Genomic DNA, 21,693 nt, shown 5'->3' with positions numbered 1-21,693 from the left:
TGTCCTCCCCTGGCCCTGATTGTGCACCAGTGAGGTACCTTGCCCTATCCGAAATCCAGGCTGAGGGACGCGCCCTCCCCCTTCCCCTGCCCCGAGTGCATAAATTTCGTACACCAGGCCTCTAATAAGATTATAATGGAGCTGAAAAGTTCTATTGCCTACTGATGTCATAGCCCTCATAAAGGTCAGAGCACATTACTCATGAGATAATTACGGCTCTGCCAGTCATATAAAGTATAGCTATTCAATATGTACAGTATAAAATACTTTATAATGATCATACATGACTATGTTACTGGTCAAAAATACTTGCTATTGTGCTACAATTCCTTACAGTATTCAGTACAGTAACATGCTGTATAGGTTTGTAGCCTAGGAGCAATAGGCTATACCAGTTGTCAGCAAATTCATTAGTCAACAGAGCCAAATATCAACTGTACAACGATTGAAATTTCTTTTGAGAGCCAAATTTTTTAAACTTAAATTTCTTCTAACACCACTTCTTCAAAATAGACTCGCCAGGCCATGGTATTTTGTGGAAGAGCCACACTCAAGGGGCCAAAGAGCCACATGTGGCCCGCTATACCATACAGCCCAAGTGTGAAATAGGCTATCCCATGTAGATTTATGAAAGTGCACGATGTTCACACAACATTGAAATTGCCTAATGACTTATCTCTCAGAACATAATCCTGTCATTAAGTGGTGCTTGACTGTAATAAGGTCTCTCTCTCCGTGTGTGTGTGTGTGTGTGTGTGTGTGTGTGCCCCCAGTCAAAATGGAAGAGCAAGTCACAGATGTGAGGGCATGATCAGTTAATTTCTTATAAAAATTATAGCCCCATCCGAAGAAAAAAATGAAAACAATCCATAGTAAAATGAAGTAGAATATAAATTGGTTCAAATCCAGCTATGTGTCAATAATCTACCAGGAGGGAGTGCAAATTCAAATCAGTTGAAGAAGTAGGTGCAGCCAGAATCCATGAACATGAGCTGTGAACATTATCCATCTGAAGGCAAGAGCTTGGGGTTCCCTAGCCCAACTGTCATGGCTCAGTGGTTGAGCGTCGACCTATGGACCTGGAGGTCACGGTTCGAATCCCTGTCAGGGCACATACCTGGATTGCAGGTTCCATCCCCATTGCAGTGGAGCGTGCAGGAGGCAGTGGATAGATGATTCTCTTTCATCATTGATGTTTCTGTTTCTCTCTTCTTCTCCCTTCCTCTCCAGAATCAATAAAATACATTAAAAAAAGAATTTGGGGTTCCCATTGGCTGGCCTTAAGGAGGGGTCAGCATGTCTAATCAGCTGTGAGAAATACAACCCTCATGTCTGCCTCTCCAGCCAGAACCTCTCAGGACAACAAGCTATTCAACCCACTGGAAAGGCATCCCACCCAACTAAATAATAGAATTGTTTATTTAGCATGCATTTTTTTTTTTTTAGCCTCAGGAAAGCATAAAGATACATGAAGAGCTCATGATAATATTTTAATTTTATGTTTAGAAATAACATGCATATCTGCATTTGGTATTTTAAACATTTGGAAAGTTTAGTTTCCTAAAGATAATTTTACACTTTAGAATGTCTAACAGGTTATCCTTGTAATGCCAATTTAAAATATCTAAATGAGAGCTGTAATTGATTTAGATATGTGATTTCAGTTGAAAGGACATGAGAATTTTATTAAATATGTAAACCCTTTGTAATGTTCAAGAGAACTTGATTCATTATATTTTATAATTAGTTTATTATATTTATGACCACTACTTATCTACTTGTGATTCTTTTGTTTGTTGAGCAACTGAAGTATTATTTATTGTTAAAAAAAAAAAAGATGGAATACATTAAATGCATAAATGCAGTTTAATAGTTCAAGGGAATTTAATTAATTAAATTATAAACATTCACTTAAAAGGGAGAGTTAGAACCCTGGCTAGTGTGGCTCAGTTGGTTGGGCGACATTTGTATATTGATGTGTGCAGGTTAGATCCCAGGTAAAGGCAGGAAGTAGCCCACTGATACCAATCAATGTTTCTCTCTCTCTCTCTCTCTCTCTCTCTCTCTCTCTCTCTCTCTCTCCTTTCTAAAAATCAATTAAAAATCTTAAAAAGAGTTATGTTTGAAAGTTAAAATTCAAAGCTTGAAAGAAAACTAGATTATCAAATTTGTAAAAAGTTAAACTGAATTACTGTATATTGTCATCTTTGCTCACAAAACCTGTCTTTAAGAACTCTCCATACCCAAATTGCCCTGTGATGGCAGGGGCTAGGGGGTGGGGAGGTGGTGGTGAGAGACAGGGAGAGAGTGGGACAAAGGTCTTGCTTGTGTAATCAGTAGATACACGAATAGTATCAAAGAGTACAACATGATTGATTATAACCGTGTCTGTATTCAATAAACATTTTTTAAGATTCTGATCTAGGAAATGGGGTCATTTAAATGTAATTAAGATGGGGTTCCTCCCCTCTAGCAGTTTTTCCTTTCTGCCACTTTGCATTTCTCTGCTCTCCTCATTCAGTGAAGGACTTTCCAGCAAACACTTTCGCTTTCTTGCCCTGACCTGCTTACTTTCACTTAGTGGAAAAAACAGACGTTGCACTCAGACAACCTCGAGTTCAAATCCTCATTTTGCCATTTGCAGCCTGACCTTTAGAAAAGCTATTTGGTCTCATTGCTTTAGTTTCCTGATGGATCAAGCGGAGATAACAATATTATTTACCTCTTCAGGTTGTTGAGAAAACCAGACAACAAAAAAGAAGTGCTTGGCAACATGCACAATAAAGGATGGCGATTAATCCTGCCATGTTAGCTTATGTTCACCTTTGACAAAAAATGTTTTAGGTTTCTGAGCACACCAAGAGCAGAGGAGCACTGGTAAGAAAACATTTGGGGCAGCAGATGATTGGAGGTAATTGAGAATCCTCCTTTACCTCTACTCACTCTCTAGTTCATTGTATCCAGACCTGTGATTTCAAATATCTTACTGACAAGCCCCAAAATTATATCTCCAGCTGTGATGCCTCCTCTGAACACCAGATTAGTTTACCTAGCTGCCCATTCTCTACCTTCATGGGGATGTCTAACAGGCACACCGAACTCTAAAACAAACACCCTTCATTTCCCCCTCATTAATTTTCTCCACTCCAAGCCTTTGTCATCTCAGTAAGTGGCAACACCATTCTTTCTCTTATTTGGTCCAAGATCTTGGAATCATGGTTTAAATTGTACAGAGTGCAGCTTCTTCTCTCCAGCTCCTGCCACCACCCCTCTCCATGGGATTCCTGCCCTGTCCCCCTGACCAGCAGTCCCCTTGCATGGCTGTACCATCACACTCAGTCCTCTGCACAGTAGAGGAGTCCTTTTCAAACGGAAGTTGGATCGTGTCACTTTTTTGCTTTCAAAACCTTCCACTGGCTTTCCATTTCACTGGAAGAAAAAGGCCTTTCACATTTGGTCTCTGGCTTCCTCTCTGCCATTCCTTTATTTACTGTATGCCAGTCAACTGGCATTACTTTTATTCCTAGAATATGGCACACTGGCTTTTACACCTCTTCCTTTATGCTTGATAGTCCCTCCATCTGGACTGTTCTTTTTTTAAATATATATAATATTACATTATATTATTGATTTTAGAGAGGAAGAGAGAGGGAGAGGAGCTAGAAACACCAATGATGAGAGAGAATCATTGCTTGCCTGCCTCCTGCACTTCCCCTACTTGGGATCGAGCCAGCAACCCAGGCATGTGCTTTGATCGAGCCAGCAACCCTGACCTCAATAGGTTGACACTCAATCACTGAGCCACATTGGCCAGGCTGGACTGCTCCTTTTTTTATATCAACACACTCACTCACTCACTTCATTTAATTTTCTGCGCATATTAACTGAGCAGTCTTCTCTAAAACAAGGTACACTTTTCAACCCCCTCACCAGCTAATTTTTACACAAGCTTGGTACCTGTGGTTTACCTGACTTGCTAGCAGCTGAATAAGTAGCCAGGTGCTCAAGTTTTGGCCAATGGAGTATGGGAGTGGTAAGTGTGAGTGCCAAGACAAGTCCTGAAAGAGAAGGCGTACGCTCTCAATTTCTCATCCTTTCCAGCCCGGTGACTGGAATTTGAATGTGATGGCAGGAGCTAGAAAAGCCAGCTTAGACTACCAGATTGGAAGATGTGTGTTGAGACAGTAGGGAAATCTGCACCCTTAGTACCTCATCCCCCTCTGGAATGCTTACATCTGAATGGTCTCCTATGGGACTAAACATTTGTCTTGTTTAAGCCATTTTCTTATTACCTTTGCTATAGAAGTCCAACTATAGGCGATTACATACATGTAGTTTTTGAAAGTCTGACTGCCCTTCCGACCCCCACCTGAAGAGGGACTGAAATGTAAAGTCCGTGAGAAGAAAAGCTCTGTTTGGTTCACTGTCAACAGCTTTTTGAACAGGGTGCGGCGCACTAAGCATTCAGTAAATGTTTGTTGAATGACTGAAGGGGCAGAACTACCAACATCATGGAAGGCCTCCAGCGATGCCCCGAGGAAGCACATGGCTGGTCAGTGTAAGTAAGTGATCTGTGCACACAGCACTTAGCCCTATGTGCGTGGCTGGTTTTCTGTTCCAACAGCATCACCACGGCAAGATACGACCTGCTGCTCCCATTACCTGAGAGGCATCAATACTTGCAAGATGGTTGTATGTTTCTGGTTGTCACTGAAAGGAAGACTCCCAAGGAAAGTTCATGGCTGTAATGAAACTGGGCCACAGAGTCATGGAAAAATTGTGACAAGGTTCCAACCGATGAGGAAAAGGTCACCAGCAGCATGCTAAGTGCAGATGGAGAAAAGGTGCTTGTGTGCTAAGATCTGGAGATGTGTGGCCAAGATGTGCATCAGTGCAGATGGCAAAAGCCGATAGTTGAAACAACCACAGACAGAGTTGCACAAGCTGAGTTAGAATGAAACAGAGACACATCACAGGGTATCAGAGACGCTCGAGGGTAAACACTGTCGACGTAAAGCCACTGAGTTCCTGGGTAAGAATATAAAAAGGTTTACAGGGCCAGAATAACATTTTTGGTATCAGATATCTTTTTCAAGCTATTATGTTTGTTTTGAACATCTTAATGACGTAGATCAGCCAATGCAAACAACTTACACCATCGTGGTGGCTTTAAAAATATATACTGGAATGAAATATATACTGTAGGCCTGGGATTAAGTCACCTAAGCTTTAAAATGTTCTATTTCCTGAGTGATGAAAGTCACAAAGGTGTGTAGGCTATCTTGCCATACCACGCCCCTGGGTGTAATATTACTGAAATAAGAAACAAGTCAAGATTTGTTCAGTCATTTTATAATATATTCATATATATGTATGTAACTTCTGGTAACAGTTAGTGGTATGAGGTTTCTTTTTGTTGAATAATTAGCTAGAATGTTTTCTTATCAATGTGCCTCTCTGCTTGAGAATGTCTTAGTAACAGAGTAATTTCTCCTTTCTAGAAACACAACACATACTCATAGTATAAGCCGCAGCCTTGGTTAGGACAAAGCACTGAAAGTTAGTAACAATAGTTACTTCTTTGTGCTCTTGGGCCTCATCCTTGCTTGAATTTTGGTGAGGCCTCTCATCTTGTGTAATGGATATGTCAGAATGACTGAAGGGCAGGGTAACTATGTGTGCCGCCTTTGTATCGTGGCTCATTTATCTGAGGATTTTTTTAATGTTGCAGCCACACCAGCATTTCAGAACGGGTTCCAGAATACAGCAATCAAAGTGATCAAAATATGGTTTCATTTAAAACTCCTTCCCTTCACCAGGGGAATCAAGGCTTTTCCACATTTAGTGCATTTTTTGGTCCAAAGATACTTAAAAGTTTCTTTTCAGTGAGCATGGCGAATGGGGTACCCTTTATTGGAACTGGTTGATGGCACAGGCCCCACCCCACCTTTGGTGATTTTCATCATGATAGTCAAATAAAGTAATTGATGCACAGAAATACCTTTGTAAACAACAGATATGTATACAACATAGATTATTGTTATCATTATAACTTCTCTTAGGGAAGACAGCAGCTTGCTATAGGGTATACGGACTTCAGGCTAGAAGCCTTTGACCCTGTGAACCTGAAAAAGGGTGGGGTCCCCCTTGTGGAGGGAGAGAAAGGGGTCACTTTTAGGGAGAACAGTGGGAGGCCCTGGTTGAAAGATGACCCTTTTAAGAAGCATGTAGTTTGGGAAATCCTCTTTCACTTGAACAGTGCTTTGGTTTTATGCCTGGAGAAGATCCATGCATGCAATGAGAAACTTCAAAAACAATCTAGATTCTAGGCTAACAGATTTGTTTCATTGGGTGGATCAGATAATGGTACTGAGATAGTTTACTTACTGAAAAGAGGATTATGTTTAGTAACCTATGTGTGTGTGTCATTTATCAACTCTTTTAAAAAAATGTAAAAACATAGAAAGCTGCCTGGCCAGCGTGGCTCAGTCTGGTTGGAGCAGTGTCCCATACCCATAGGGTCTCATGTTCAATTCCTGGTCAGGACACATACCCAGGTTGTGGGTTTGATTGCCAGTGCATACAGGAGGCAACCGATTGATGTTTCTCTCTCTCTCTCCCTTCCTTTCTCTCTAAAATCAATTTAAAAAATGCCCTCAGGTAAGGATTAAAAAAGTCATAGAAAGCTGCTGTATTCTCATTACTTCTGAAATAGTCTTTGCAGAGGTGCTGGTTCTGCAGTAAATAAGCCTCGGCTTTAGAATCTCACTGAAAGGCAAAACTTGCTCTCCTCGTGCTGTTTTCCAGTACACTCAACCCAGTGTTTTGGAAACCTTCAGTTATCTAAATTCCCATCGGGTGACATTGTTTAATCTAACATTCCCTCTTTCATATATGAAAATAGCTCCAAGGACATCCACTGACGTGCTCTGAACTCTCCTTAAGGGTGGCTGGGAGGGAGTTTCCAATCCCACTCCTTTTCCTCTAATGGTTTTCCTGCCCCTCCCCCCTTCCCCGGGGCTGGTCAGGACAGCCTCTGGCTGCTCCCCCCTCAAGGGCTAATCAGGGGAAAGAGCCTTTGACCTTGGCTATAAAAGCACCTGTCTAATCACTGAGCTTATTAGGCCACCCGGAGTCCAGATGCATAAGTTACTTCAAATAAACATTTTTTGGGGTGTGTGTGAAAATTTACGTCTCTGCTGATACTGAGAGGGGAAAAAAAACACCTATTGCTTTAAAATAATGACTACACCTATTTCAAATATTGTCCTGAAAGTATGAAAAATAAAATAATAAAAAAAACCTCACATAAAAAGCCTGCAAAAATGTTATTTTACTTTGAAGACAGTAATAACTGAAAATAACAGGTTCTTTTCAGGCCACATCCTAAGAAGGTAGCCGCTTTTTTTATGTCTTAGGCCTGTACAGAGGCCCTCAAAGGCCCCTGACCCTGCCTTCTGGAGATTTTAGGTTAACACGTTGGTCCTAAAAAACCGGAGAAGGTGCCTAAATTTTAAAAAACAACCGGCCACACCCCCTTCCTTCACCATATTGTCGCATCCCCCAAGTTACACTTTACAAACAGCCTTGCTGTGTGCTACACACGTGCAAAAAAAAAAAAAAAAAAAAAAAAGTACACAAAGTGGGCAAACTACCTTGCCTTGGAAGTTACTATATTTAGTAACCACTCCAGTTACATTCTTTTATTTTTTTGTGTGTGAAATGAGAACTGATTGACCAAACCTCTCACACAGACCCACCAGACGATAAATGCCAGCGTCTGTTCGATTCGCAGTATGTTTGGGCACACACACACTCCACTTACAGCTCCGTGTTTAGCATCAGAAACCTTTGCTTGGGCGCGTGCGTTCGCTCCAGATTCCCTGCTCGGGATTACATTTTTGAAAACCGCCTGTTTACACAGATAAAGCCCCTTCCCAGGTACGCTTTTCTCGGGGAGCAGATGGGTTTGTTATGCACACAGAGGGGCGCGCACACCTTTCCGCGCACCAGCGCCCCTCGGATGCCTGCGCACCCGGGTCCCCGCACAAACAGGCGGCCCCCCAACACACGCGGGAGGCCCCCCCCACCTCCCTCGCAAAGTCGCTGCTACCCCGGCTGCGGCTCCAACCTCCCCACCCCTCCCCACCCCCCCACGGGGCCTGGGGCCGCGGGGCCCACACCCACCAGGGCCGCTGCGCCCGGGGCTCCTCGAGGGGTGCGGGTGGGGGCGGGGCGGCCAGTGCCGGGAGGCGCCTCGGAGCGCCGGCCGGCCTTTCTGTATTTTTTAAAAATATATATTTTATTGATTTTTTTTTTTTTTTTTACAGAGAGGAAGAGAGAGGGAGAGTTAGAGACATCCATCAGCTGCCTCCTGCACACCCCCCCACTGGGGATGTGCCCGCAACCAAGGCACATGCCCCTGACCGGAATCGAACCCGGGACCTTTCAGGCCGCAGGCCCACGAGGCTCCATCCACTGAGCCAAACCGGTTTCGGCGCCTGTGTGTTTTTTAAAAGACTGCGAGCCCCAGCGCCGCCCCGGCGGGCGGGAGAGGAGAGGAGCGAGGCCCGCGGAGCCCCCCAACCCCCTCCCAGAGCCTCTGCCGCCGCCGCCTCCCCCCACCCCGCTCGGCGGCGCCCCTCCCCCCGCTCGGCGGCGCCCCTCCCCCTCCCCGCCGGCCCCTCCCCCTCCCCCGCCGGCCCCTCCCCCGCCCGGCGCAGGCCGCTCGGGTTTGTTTTGCTGCGCGGCCGCCGCCGCCGCCGCCGCCGCCGCCGCCGCCGCCGCCGCCGCCGCCGCCGCCGCCGCCGCCGCCGCCGCCGCCGCCGCCGCCGCCGCCGCGGGCCTCGCGAGCTCATTTTCGCCTGGCTGGTCCCCGCTCCCCTCTCCCCGGCGTGGAGTGTCTGAGCCGTTGGCCGCTCCGAACCGTTTGGCTCTTTCCCTTAGTAACAGCTTTTACCTTCTGCCTCAATTCCTCTCCCGGCCCGCGCCCTGCCCCCGCGCCCGCCGCCGCCCCCCCCGCGCCCGCCGCCCGCCGGTCGCGTGCGCCCCCGCCCCTCCCCCCGCGGCGGGAGCACCTCCGCCCGCCACCTGGGGACCCGCTCCCGCCCGCCGCCCGCCCGCCCATCCCCCGCGCCCTCCGCGCGCCGGGGTTATAATTGCCTCTCACCCCCCGGAGGGGTTATTTTGGGGTGGTTGGAGGCGGCGGCGGCGGCGGCGAGGAGGGGAGTTTCCTTGTGCCTCCATTCCCGGGAGGGGGGAGCGGCGTCGGAGGCCACCGTTTCCAGGTAGGTGAGTGCGGGGGGCCGGGCCGGGCTGGGGGCGGCCGCGGGCCGGGCCGGGGGCGGGGGGCGCGGGCCGAGGCGGCCCGGGGGGCGCGGGGGGGAAGGGGCACCCCTGGAACATGCATTTTTCCCCCCCTCAACTTGGCCCTGTGGGCAGCCTGGGCTCGGGTGGGGGAGGGGAAGGCATTTAGGGTGTCCCATCCCCCTCCCCCCTTCTTTTTTTTTTTCCTACCCCCCCTCCCTCTCAGGCTTCTTTGAAATGCTCACGTGCCTGCCCAGCCCCTACCCTTTCCTGGTCTCTTTGGGGGGATGGGGGGGGGTGTTGGGGGATGGGGAGGAGGGAGAATCCTTACCCTTATTATGTTGTTGTCCCCGAAAAAAAATGTGCACCTCGGCCTTGTCCCCCTGGTCCAGCCTCGGTGCACGGACACCCCCTGTTCGGTGTGTGTGTGTGTGTGTGTGTGTGTGTGTGTGTGTGTATGTGGGGGGAAGGGAGGCTGCTGGAGGAAAAGCATTTGCAGCAAAGTGAATCCAGGAGCCATCATGAGGCCGACTCCTTCCCGAGCCTATTTTTAGCCGAGGAGAGGGATCCGCGGGGCGCGTGTGATTTGGGGGAGGCGCGGGCGGCCGCGGGGGGACCCGCCGGCCTCCTCGGGGCGCGTCCGCGGCGGCCGGGCGGCGAGCGGGGGGCCCGGCGGCGGCGGGGCGCGCGGGGGAGGGGCGCGCGGCCGCACTGGGGGGGGGGGGGGGGCCCTGTGTGTGTGTGTGTGTGTGTGTGTGTGTGTGTGTGTGTGTGTGAGTGTGACCCGGAGCCTTTCCTGTCGTCCCGAGGAGGTATTTTTGGAAGTCCCTTTGAAGTTTTGGGTTCAGAAGTGTAAGAATTGGCAAAGTTCTTGCCGGCTTCCTGGTAAGTTTCTGGGGTGGCACCGAGTCCCATGCTGCGGCCGTGTGTGCGGAGGCCACGTTGTGTGTGCGAGGGTGGCTTCTCGGGAACTTCCTCTTTGCCGCCGAGGTTCGGTTCTTTTTTCTTTCTTTCTTTTTTTTTCTTTTTTTTTTTTTTTGAGCAGAAACGGACTTGTGTGTAAGTGGGGAGATGGGTCTTTTCCAGGGCAGCCCGCGGGGAGCGGTGCGTGTGCGAACATGCTCGGTGTGTTTTTGGAAGTTGCTCATGGGCTGAAGCAGGCATCCCTTTTTGCAGGGCTAAAACCCAGATGCAATGTTAGGTTGTGAAGATGGTGCGTTTCCTGTTAACATTCGGGTTGTCGTGGCCCTGTTCGGGGGTCTGGTCACCTCCCCAGATAGTTTGGGGGGTTGTAAGTTGACAAGGGTTGGAACCTAATTTAAAAAAAAAACGAGGTGTTTCTCAGTGTCTGGAGTTTCCTTTCACACCATGGACTGTGCAGTGTGCAGGCACCAGGGTGAATAGTTTTGGGACCTACGTGGTTTTACAGTGTGGACTTGGGGAAGTTTACTATGGGCTTCCTTGTTTTCCAAACAAGAACTTTCATGTTGATCCGAACAAGCTTGTTAATAAAATGTGGTGGGTGCATTGGTGGGCTATTTTTAGTCTCTAAATGGTTTGTCTTCCCTTCCCCTCCCCCCAACGCAATTAAATAATCTCTTCCTTCCCTGTTTTTTTTCCTGAAGACCGTTTTATCCCACTGGAAAATATAAAGACACCGCGTGGTGTTTTCTTCTGCTCACCTAAAACACACGGTAGTAAATGTCCTGGTTACATGCTGAAAGAGGCAGTGAGTGACTTTTTTTGGCTAGCCCAGTGTGGCTCGTTTTCATTTTTTGTCGAATCAGACCAGTGCTACATCAGTGTATTTTAGTAATCCTGACTTCTTGGGACTGTATGTTCTCACTATTTTATTAAGTTTATAGTCTAGGGAAATAGAGCAGTTCTGTCTCCATGAAAAACGGTGTGTATGTTGGGTTGTATCGTGGGAGTTAATGGCAGGCAAGCTTGGGAAATTACCATTGAGGGTTCTAGAAAATAGTGAGCGTTTACCCGTGGGGGAGGGGCGGCAGATAGAAAATGTGGCTGAGAGTGGTTAGGTGGGTGATGCGTTGTTTATGTTTCTTGCTCTTAAGTTGAGGTTTTCCTGCTTGTTTTGAATATAATATTTTCCAGTTCTTTTATCATGCGTTGTCTGATGTATGCAATCACTACCATTAAATCCGTAAAGAACTATTTTTTGCCATTTGAGTAGTTAGAATCAGACCCATAGTGGAAAGGTACTAAACTGTACTGGGGTGAAAACAGTATTTATGAGGAAAAAGTTTTTCTTACTATTAAGGAACTTAATTAAGGGACTCATTAATGACTTAAAAACTGTTGCTTAGCTCACCATTAGTTAATGGAGGGACATTTGGTTAATCAAATGATGGAGACACATTGTAAATGAAGTGGCCCTTGGTTGTATTTTTGCATTGGGTGCTTCAACATTTTAATAAACTTCTTCCATGTGCCCAGGAATCTGTTACTTGTGTTCTCAACATCTAATTAAGGTTTGTCATGATGCCATGATGCTTGCTTACCAAGAGCACAAGGAGTAACTGCTTCCTGTGTGCTGGGAGCCTTCAAGCTAATGTGCAGGAAGGGTAGACCCTTCATGTAAACGTAGGGGCTACTAATGAGAAAATATGTGAACTGATGAACTTTCTGAACAGCAACCTGTTGAATGAATACATGTTTATATGTTGCAATGAAATATAAGCAGTCTTGTCAAATGAGTAGCTGACAGGAATCCTCCCACAATTTACTACAGCATTATTTCTGACATTTTGATGAAGTTCATAGAAATAATTTGTTGGGCTTGTTCAGTTTCTGTATTTATATAAAAAGAATTGAGTGAAACTAGGATGGTGGTAAGTCAGGGGAGAGAGATGGCTAAATATTGACAATGTCTGGGACTTTGTATTTTTTCTAATACAAGTGAATTTGACTCATTTCACAAATAACATTTACAGTATGTTACTGAAATGCAAGAGAGAGAGAGAGAGAAAACAGCAGCTAACATGGAGACATTTATGCATTCCCATAAAACAGAAGGGTAGGCCCTCAGGCTGTGAAGTAAAGAATTAATAAGGGTATGGTCCAGCTTGGAGACCACCATGGTGGTATCTCCTGCTCTATCACCAACAGAAACTTGAATTTTAAAAAATTAAAAAATAATTTAAAGAAAGCTGTGTGAGAGCTGCTGGAGAAGTTTCCTGTTCACCACCTCTAGAACAGGACTGGGCTAGTTGAATACAATGACTTGCCCTGTTAAGAAGAGCCAGTGGAAAGAGACTCTGCTGGGGCTATGCTCTAGGAAAGGTGAGAGAGATGCTTTCTGTGCCATTTTTGAGGTGGGTAGCATTGGGCTTTTTTTGTGGATTATGAGGTAGAAGTGCAGAGAAGTTAACTTACTTGTCCAAGGCCTCAAAATGATCAAATGATGCACTACAGTCCGCCCTCTCTGTGTTCTTTCTAGGTGGCTGTGGCTGCACCAGGTTTTCCCAGCTTTGTCTTTTCTGTAGATATCCTTGCAAAAACTAGTGTTTCTAAGCAGGTTTATAATTCTTTGTTGTGTATTTCTACTAATAGGGTCAAGTGATTGCATGGGTAAATAAAACTCATGGGATTCAAACATCATCGTGCTTAAATCTCTAGAACTGTTTAGTAAGATAAATATTGTCAACTGCTGTATTTTCTACCTTAATGTTGACTGTGGTGAAGGGCCACTCCAAGTACTACTGCTTGCAGACCTGCAGAAATAAAAAAATGAGGTTCCATGCCTATAATTAAGAAGGAAAAGCAAATAAAAGTACCCTCAGAGTACATATTCCTTGAATAAGAGACATCTGTATCTTGTGTAATATAGTGATTCCATCAGAGGTCCTCAAGGCCAACAGCCTGGGTTCAAACTCAGGAACTCTCCCACACCACATGTGACTTCCTGGGGAGTAGCTCCTGCCGCACTCATTTCCTCCTCCTGGGACAGGCGACTGTGTGGAGTTCAGAGGATTGAAGAGGTGTATGTGTAAGGTGCCGAGAACAGTACTTGACATACAGTAAGCATCATGGAAATGTGAGGTGTTTGGGATGATGATGATGGGTTTGGATTTGAAGTTTGCTTCTTTGTATCATTTTATTTGCTTGTTACTTGTTTTCAGTGGGAGCATAATGCCATAGAAAGCATTTGGCAACTTTATTTCCGGAGGTCCTTGTGGAAGTATTTGAAATAAAATTGGCTTAATTTATTTCTATAAGTTGTGATTAAGGCTTACCTTGAAGAATTAGATTGGGTTTTAGTAATATCAGGTTATGTGGTTGGTGTAGATACAGCGGTGAATCTTTTTTTTTTTTTTTTTTTTTAATATATTTTATTGATTTTCTTACAGAGAGGAAGAGAGATAGAGAGCTAGAAACATCGATGAGAGAGAAACATCAACCAGCTGCCTCTTGCACCCCCCCCCACTGGGGATGTGCCCACAACCAATGTACATGCCCTTGACCGGGATTGAACCTGGGACCCTTCAGTCCGCAGACCAACACTCTACTGCTGAGCCAAACCAGTTTCAGCAGTGGTGCATCTTTTGCATGCCTTTGTTGCTGTTCTGTCACTTGGGTGTGGACTTTTTAAATCCACTTGTACCGTTTTTAAAAAAATATATTTTATTGATTTTTTACAGAAAGGAAGGGAGAGAGATAGAGAGCTAGAAACGTCGATGAGAGAGAAACATCGACCAGCTGCCTCTTGCACACCCCCTACCGGGGATGTGCCCGCAACCAATGTACATGCCCTTGACCGGAATCGAACCTGGGACTTTTCAGTCCGCAGACCGACGCTTTACCACTGAGCCAAACCGGTTTCGGCTCCACTTGTACCATTTTAAATATTTTCCAACTTTAAAATTTTTGTTTGTGTTTCAGTGCTGTATTCGGCAGTACCGAGGATCTGCTTTTTTGATTGGAGTGATTACTTCAAGTGGGTTATTGTTTTTCCAGCCTTGACCTTTCATCTGTGTTCTTGTTCCATATTTCAGCTGCTGTCAAGACAGTTCTACTTGGAAGTTCTGTTCTTCAGAAATATCTGTGAGCCTTGTCTTATTTTCACTTCCCATTTTTTACTATTCTTAATTCAGTGATAATGCTAACTACTTACTGTTGGAGTTCTAATAGTCAGGATTACCCAGATGCTTTGACAGGTACTTGTGAAAAACTGAGTGGGTGATACCCTGGTTTTTAACAGCGGAGGCTCAGGGGATAAGTGGCGTTAGGCCCAGCATGTCTGTTTTATAGCTAGTGTTTTTACTAGTCTACTGTCTTCTCAGTGAGTGAGTGAAAAAAATGAATGAATGAATGGTTTTCAGTCTGGGTTATTGCATTAATTTTCTAGTAGGTTGCTTTGAGCAGCCTTTCTTCTTCATCCTATCTTCTGTAACTACTGACAGTGTAATTTATTTAAAATACTGACTTCATCATGTCACTTCCACTGCTGGAGAACTCATAATGGCTTCCCTTTGCCAACTGGATTGCGTTCAGATGCTTCAGTTTGGCTTTTAAGGCTCCATTCTACCTATTCAGCTTAATTTCCCACTCCTTTCCAATTGGGATTCTTGCCTGCCTATCAAATACTGCAGTTTTCCATACTCATTATTCTGCTTTTGTGCATGCTGTTCCTTCCATTTGTCCTCTGGATGGCCTGATTTCAGTCCCACTTCTTCGATGAAGATTTTTCTGGCCATTCTGACTCAGGATATTTCTTCTCTGAGATTCCATTGATTTAGTGACTATTACAAACTTCATAATTATTTATTGTTTTATGAGTATGTGTCACATTATCACAACTACATGTCATATTTCTTGGACTTTTTCCTTTTATAGTATTTCTTTTTATAGTATTTTAAAAAATGTTTTTATTGATTATTTTAGAGAGAGGAAGGGAGAGGGAGAGAGGAACATTGATCAGCTGCCTCCTGCACGCTCCCTACTGGGAATTGAGCTGGCAACCCCAGGTATGTGCCCTAACCAGGAAAGAACCTGCAACCTCTTGGTGCTTGGGGCAGTGTTCAACCAACTGAGCCACATTGGCCAGGGTGTTAGCAGAATTCTTGACTTTCTCTCATACCATCTTCATGTTAAATGGATTGTTTCTATAAGGGCCAGTGCTAAAATACAATGGCAGTCTGTTGATATGGCAGAAACTTCTTTTTGAATTAGGCCTTCAAGGTTTAGGTTTACGATAGTCAACATTTAATTGTTAATTTTGAATTAAAAGAAAATTTAGAGTGAAATGAAAATGAATAATTTTGTCTTCTTAATTCAAGAATGGTAGTCACATTGGTGAAAGACCTTCTCTAGTTGGAAATCATGTCACACTAAGTTGGTTTATCTGGTTATCTTTATGCCTGTTTTAAAAGTTGGTTTATCTGGTTATCTTTATGCCTGTTTTAACTTAAGATTTTAGATTTTATGTATTTATTTTTAATCTCTTAGGCTGTTTTGCTTATTATTTTCTTGGTGGTGTGCCTAAATAAGATTTTTTTAGCTTTCAGTATGTGTGACAGCATTCTGATCACATTGGAGTCTCATTTGAGCCATTGCTATGAACGTTTTAACATTTAGTATAAGATGTATGTATTATATTGTGTAAGTGGGTTTAATTTACCAGAAGAATGTCATTGTGATCATCTCCCTTCAGTAGGATTTTATGGTAAGGTTGGGCCGCATTACTAGTAGTTACAAACAAAACTGCATAATTTATTTGAAACACAGCTAATTTGTTTATATCCTTCTGAAATTTTTAATGTTTAGAGTTATAAAATATAAGTTTTTTAAAGTATGGTTTTTGCATCAAACAAAATGAGTTGGATATTAACCTGCTTTCTGAGGGATTAGATTATTAACTCAGAATTGATATAATCAAACTATAAGGGTCGTGCTGAAAGATCAACAATTAAATTCCAGTAAAAATAGAAAGAGTATTCAGATTAAGGAAAAGATTTGTGTAAAATGAATAGTTTGAAGAATGAATGAGGAAGAGTAGGTATTGAATGTTTAAGCTGGAGGTTTGCCACCTGTTTTCCTCTGTAGCTGTGAAAGTTTCTTTCAGGAGGTAGAATTAAAAAAAAACCCAGAAGAGAAACATGAGGAGCACAGGCCAAAGATGGTCATTCCAATATCTTAATAGAATAATTCTTATGAAATGGTACTCTTTATTCTCAAACCTTTTTTTTTTTTTTTAAAGAAAAAGATGTTTAACTTTTTAATTATCTTAAAACAAAAACAGTGAAGAATTTTTACACTTTAAGTAAAAATTTCAATCTACTTCTTGATATCTTTATTTTGCCTTAGAACAAAGGTGGTAATATTGAGTCTTTTTGAACACTGAATGATAAGACATTATAATTAAATAATCAGTGACTGTTTTTATTCTTACTGCTTATCTACTTGTATGGTAGGAAGCATTTTAAATTTTAACTTGGGTTCATTATTAAGCAAATTAATTTTTATTAGTTTTTATTAAAACTGGTTTAGTTATGTGGGTAAGTGATTTAGCTTCTAGTAATATGTATTACGAGGATCACATGAAATACTACCTAAAGTTTGCTCATTCAACGAATTTATTAAAATTCTCAAATTCTGTCATTTAATTTTATGTGATTTTTAAAAAAGGAAGATCTGCACGGAAATTTGCTTAACTTATGGTTTTAAAGATTAAAAAATATACAGCCTGTGTAGAATAATAGTCAGAAAGTACTTGACATTAGCATGAGCAGATACATTGTTAGAGAAGTTACAGTGATAGCCTATTTTGGTGGCTACCTTCAACTGCTAATAAAACAAAAATTATGGGTTAGGGAGAGGTATTTTATGCTTTCTCCTTCATTTGAACAGGCTTAATTGTGTACTAATTTTGTTCCATCTCTATTTTGATGCTATCAGATGCCATTAACTCAAAGTGTAAGGCAATACTTTGGGTTTTGAAATAAGGTAGTAGGGATAATGAACGAATTTCCATAACATCTTACTTTCTCTACTTCTACATAATTATCCCTTTATTGGTATAAAATTTATCGTGTGTGTGTGTGTGTGTGTGTGTGTGTGTGAATTTTTAGGTGTTGTTTGTAGCTGTGGCAATGTTCTTTGGTTCCTGTTTATATTAAAATGTAATATGCAATATACTTAAAAAATTTCGCCTCCACTAAAGTGGTGGATTTTATCTAAGTCACCTTTCTCTGGTTTTCTTAGTAAGCAGTGCACATTTGTGACACCATATACAGGTTAGGAGTGGAGTCTGTTACTCTGTCACGGAAATAATTTTTCTATTCTTGTGCAAAAACTAACAGACCCTCCCAGAATTACTTTTTGTCTTTGGACTTTCTTATGTCCTGCCAGCAGAGGTCACCAGTTTTATTACCTGGTGAGAGATGTTTTGTGTGAAGTGAATTGTTCTTTTACAGGTTTGTTTCAATTTGATGCTTATGACTTTCTTGTGTTTATTTTATTTTATTTATTTATTTAATATATTTTTATTGATTTCAGAGAGGAAGGGAGAGGGAGAGACAGATAGAAATGTCAATGATGAGAGAGAATCATTGATTGGCTGCCTCCTGCACGGCCCCCACTGGGAATCAAACCCACAACCCAGGCATGTGTACTTGATTGGATTCAAACTTGGGATCCTTCAGTCTGCAGGCTGATGCTCTATCCACTGAGCCAAACCGGCTAGGGCTTGTTAGTGTTTTTTATAGAGTCTTCTCAAAGATACATTTAAGTGAAAAAAAGGAGGAGACGAGATCTTGTGTACTCTGTTGCCATTTTAGCTTAGAAAGGGGGAAAGGAGTGGAAAGGACACGCACATGATGGTGGGGTGTGTTATGAGTATGTGTATGCATGCTTGTCTTACGTGTTTAAGGTGACTCCAGAAAGATGCACAAGAGACTCTTAAGAGTGGTTTTGGGGTTGGGGTTGGGGTGGAGAGATCAGGAGGCCAGATGTGGGAGAAGCTTATTTTTGTGCATAACCTTTTGAACTGTTTGAATTTTGTGTTTTACCATTTCAAAAAAAAGGAATGATTGTGAAAAATCAAAGCTTCCAATTAAGGATTATTAATCTTTTCTATTCCTTTCACACTGGACAGTCAAAAGAAGAGAAAACTATGTTAATTTCTTTCATGCTTTTTAGTTTTTCAAGAGCTGGAACTGTGTATATTCCTGCATGCAGTTATTTGTATTTCTATAATTTGTTGGCAGAATTAGAGCCAGTGAGTATGATGATAAGTTTTCGTTCTGTTTCATGATTGGTCATCAGACCAGTAAAAGTATTTAGTGATAGTGACTGGTGATTTTTGAGTCCTATCCAAGGTTGATCATTAGAAATTAATTAATTGCGCCGAAACCGGTTTGGCTCAATGGATAGAGCGTCGGCTTGGGGACTGAAGGACCCAGGTTCGATTCCGGTCAAGGGCATGTACCTTGGTTGCAGGCATATCCCCAGTAGGGGGTGTGCAAGAGGCAGCTGATCGATGACTCTCTCTCATCGATGTTTCTAACTATCTCTTTCCCTTCATCTCTGTACAAAATCAATAAAATATATTAAAAAAAAAGAAATAATTGCAAACTTGAAGAAAAGATTTTGGTTGTGTAGAAGTAATGGTGTCTGATTTCAAAGGTATTGTTTTGTCAAAAATGTGGAAATTGGAGTGCTCATAGTTTAGCAGTTGATTTTAATAATTATGATAATCTTTATTAAAATGGGATTTGTGGAACCATATATTCTGACATTGCATGGATCCTAACATGATTATGTATTATTGACTCCAAGGAGACAATATTGATTTCATTTTTGATTTCACTCTTGGTTGCAGTTGGTGTCACTTATAATTGTACATTGGCTGTTTAGTTTACCCAAAGGGTTGCTTTGTAGTTGTGCTTATTACTTTTAACTTAAGCTGGAACAACCTCAGAGAAAGGTAGCACCTGTTTTTGTGTGCATTCACTTCTGCTGCTGTGACCTGACGCTAGTGTTTCCTGAGAGCAGTGCCTCTTTTCAGAGCTAAGAGGTTGAGGTAGGTCTGTGCCTGATCTTTGGCAGTAGCCCTGATTGTAGGGTGTTAATATGGAAAAGAGCTCACCTGCGAAGCCAGGCATACCTGATTTGAATCCTGTCACCTTTTTTTTTTATTAATTTGTTTATATGGCTTTGGGAAATTATATAACCATTCCAATCGGTTTCCACTCTGAAAAATGGGAGTAAAGGGTAATTAGTACTTTTTTTCATAGAACATTTGTGGGGATTGAAATGTGGATGCATGTAAAGCAATTATTGTAGGGCCTGGCACAAAGGAAGCAATGAATGCTAGCTACTACTTGGTACTTTTGTTAGCTGCAGGAGGAACAGCTGTAGAGACAGGCAGAAAAGTGACACCCCTCCTGTAAACCTGTCATGGCTTCTTGTGGCAACTGCAGGGAATGGGATGGTTAGAATTCCCAAGCTAGAGGGCTAAGACCACCACATTTGGTGACTGAGCTTTTATTGCTCACTCTGAAATGATACTCTGTACTGTGGAGCTTTGCTATGTCTGATATATATGCTGTCTTACAGTAATATTTTATGTTGAATTTGGTCATATCTTGATAATGTTTCAAGGAAAAAAGGTTGCTACCTTTCTTGCTTTCTGGAATGGAATCTTGGCTCCTTTTTCCAGTACTGCTCTGCTCTCAGTGGGTACTGCTTGTGGACAAATCAGTCATTTTAAATAGGCATGTTACACACTATGCAAACTTTGACTTGGACTCTCACTAAGCAATACTATGACATAACACAGAATGTGTCTATGTGCAAAAATACTGAAAGTTTTCAGGAAATGATATTTGCTTTAATATGGGGTACACATTTTCAATACTCTTATTTTTTTGTTTAAAAACATGCAGGGTGACTCAAATATACAATATTAGAAAAGGGATTCATCCATTTTTACAAATTCATTGACCCTTGAGCTCATACTGTAAGAATTGTGAGGGTTCACTTGATAACCCAGAATCCTGCTATACAGCTTTTGGAGTCTGCAGAGACAATGAATATGCTCAAAACCTGAGTTAAAAGAAACAGAGACTTTGACTAGTTAAATTTGACTTGTCCACTTGCTCCCTGATACTCATAATCTTTCTAGTTTTATTTCCTTTTAGGTCCCTCCTACCCCATTAGAATCCTGGCTTTTACCTGATTCTGATAATGTCATTTTTGCCTGACTTTTAATCCTGATTTGGTGCTCGCTCTCCCTTTGATTTTGGCCTTCCCGAAGGACTCAGAGCATACACACACTCCATGCCTTTTTGTCTCTTTAAACCAGTCATTAATGTACATGTGATTCTGGGGCCCAGGTTGGCTCTTAATTCTGACCTCTTCTGATCTACTACACACATTCTATCATGCGAACATCCGGTACTTCCTGTATTTTTACTGTTGAGTGTAGGTTGGCAGTGGCATGAGATTTTCATTTAATGATATGTGGTGATGAGACAGAGTTGGAAGATAGAGGAGGGTCAGGGTTGGAAGAAATAGGAGTAGGTCATGGTAACACTGTCAGGATCAGCTGGGGCAGCATCTGCTCCTGGCTACTGGTGAAAATATCTAGGACAATTTGAGATATTGGGTGTTTGGAGTGGAGATGTGGGGATAAGAAGTCTTGGTATTATTTGGAAGATGACTCCCCCCCAACCCCCCTCATTTTTGTTGTTTTTGGTTTCTGTTAATCCTCACCTGAGGATATTTTTCCATTAATTTTTAGGTAGAGTGAGAGAGGGAAAGACAGAAACATCAGTGTGAGAGAAACACATTGATTGGTTGTTTCCTGCATAAGCTCCTACCAAGGGCCTGAGCCAGGGAGGAGCCTGAAACTGAGGTACTTACCCTTGACTGGAATCAAACCTGGGACCCCCTTGGTTCACAAGCCTGCGCTTTATCCACTGAACAAAACTGGCTAGGGCTCCCCATTTTTATTGAGGATTTTTTTGTCAGAGGGAGATAGTTGTTAGAAGGGTGATAGTTGAACTGTTTACTGGAAACCAGAATTTGCTGTAAGGGAAGATAAGATTTTCAGTTTTAAAACTTTGAACTAAAATCATTGCCACAGCATTTTAGTGGTATTTTAAGAAATATTTATAAATAAAAATTTTATAATTCAGATAAAAAATTACCAAGCATAGTATACTTAAAACATTAAGATTTTCATTTTCCTCTGAATGTTGTTAAAACAGTCAAGGCCCTATTAAATAGAGGCATGAACAGAGAATTTATATTAGAAGCTTTTGTGTGTGTGTGTGTGTGTGTGTGTTTTTTTACTCTGTTTATATGTTTGCTGGAGTGGACTTTTAAGTAGATAACTTAATCTTTTGTATCCCTGGGCTCTCT

General features: G+C 42.7%; 1 protein-coding gene and 1 long non-coding RNA gene across 9 annotated transcripts in view; one reads left to right on the top strand and one right to left on the bottom strand.

The window, feature by feature from the left end:
* Positions 1-8,833: 8,833 nt before the first annotated feature.
* The window catches only part of TBL1XR1 (TBL1X/Y related 1), a 148,983-nt gene continuing 136,123 nt past the window's right edge, over positions 8,834-21,693 (top strand). Inside the window, exon 1 of one of the 7 annotated variants that reach the window (XM_084875562.1) lies at positions 8,834-9,287. The gene's annotated coding sequence lies outside the window, so the exon portion shown is untranslated. Of the gene's footprint in view, positions 9,288-10,052; positions 10,192-21,693 lie in introns of those variants that run through there. The other 6 variants (XM_084875563.1, XM_084875560.1, XM_084875556.1 and 3 more) reach the window with 6 other exon arrangements.
* LOC311618212 overlaps positions 9,335-21,693 on the bottom strand; it is a 470,112-nt gene continuing 457,753 nt past the window's right edge. Inside the window, exon 3 of one of the 2 annotated variants that reach the window (XR_014794273.1) lies at positions 9,335-9,521. This is a non-coding gene — a long non-coding RNA (uncharacterized lncRNA). Of the gene's footprint in view, positions 9,528-21,693 lie in introns of both variants that reach the window. The other variant, XR_014794274.1, reaches the window with a different exon arrangement.

Source organism: Pipistrellus hanaki (genome assembly GCF_964339955.1).
Source record: "Pipistrellus hanaki genome assembly, chromosome: 2".
NCBI lineage: Eukaryota > Metazoa > Chordata > Mammalia > Chiroptera > Vespertilionidae > Pipistrellus > Pipistrellus hanaki.
The sequence above is the reverse complement of the archived record's forward strand: the minus strand, read 5'-3'. Positions and strand labels throughout refer to the sequence as shown.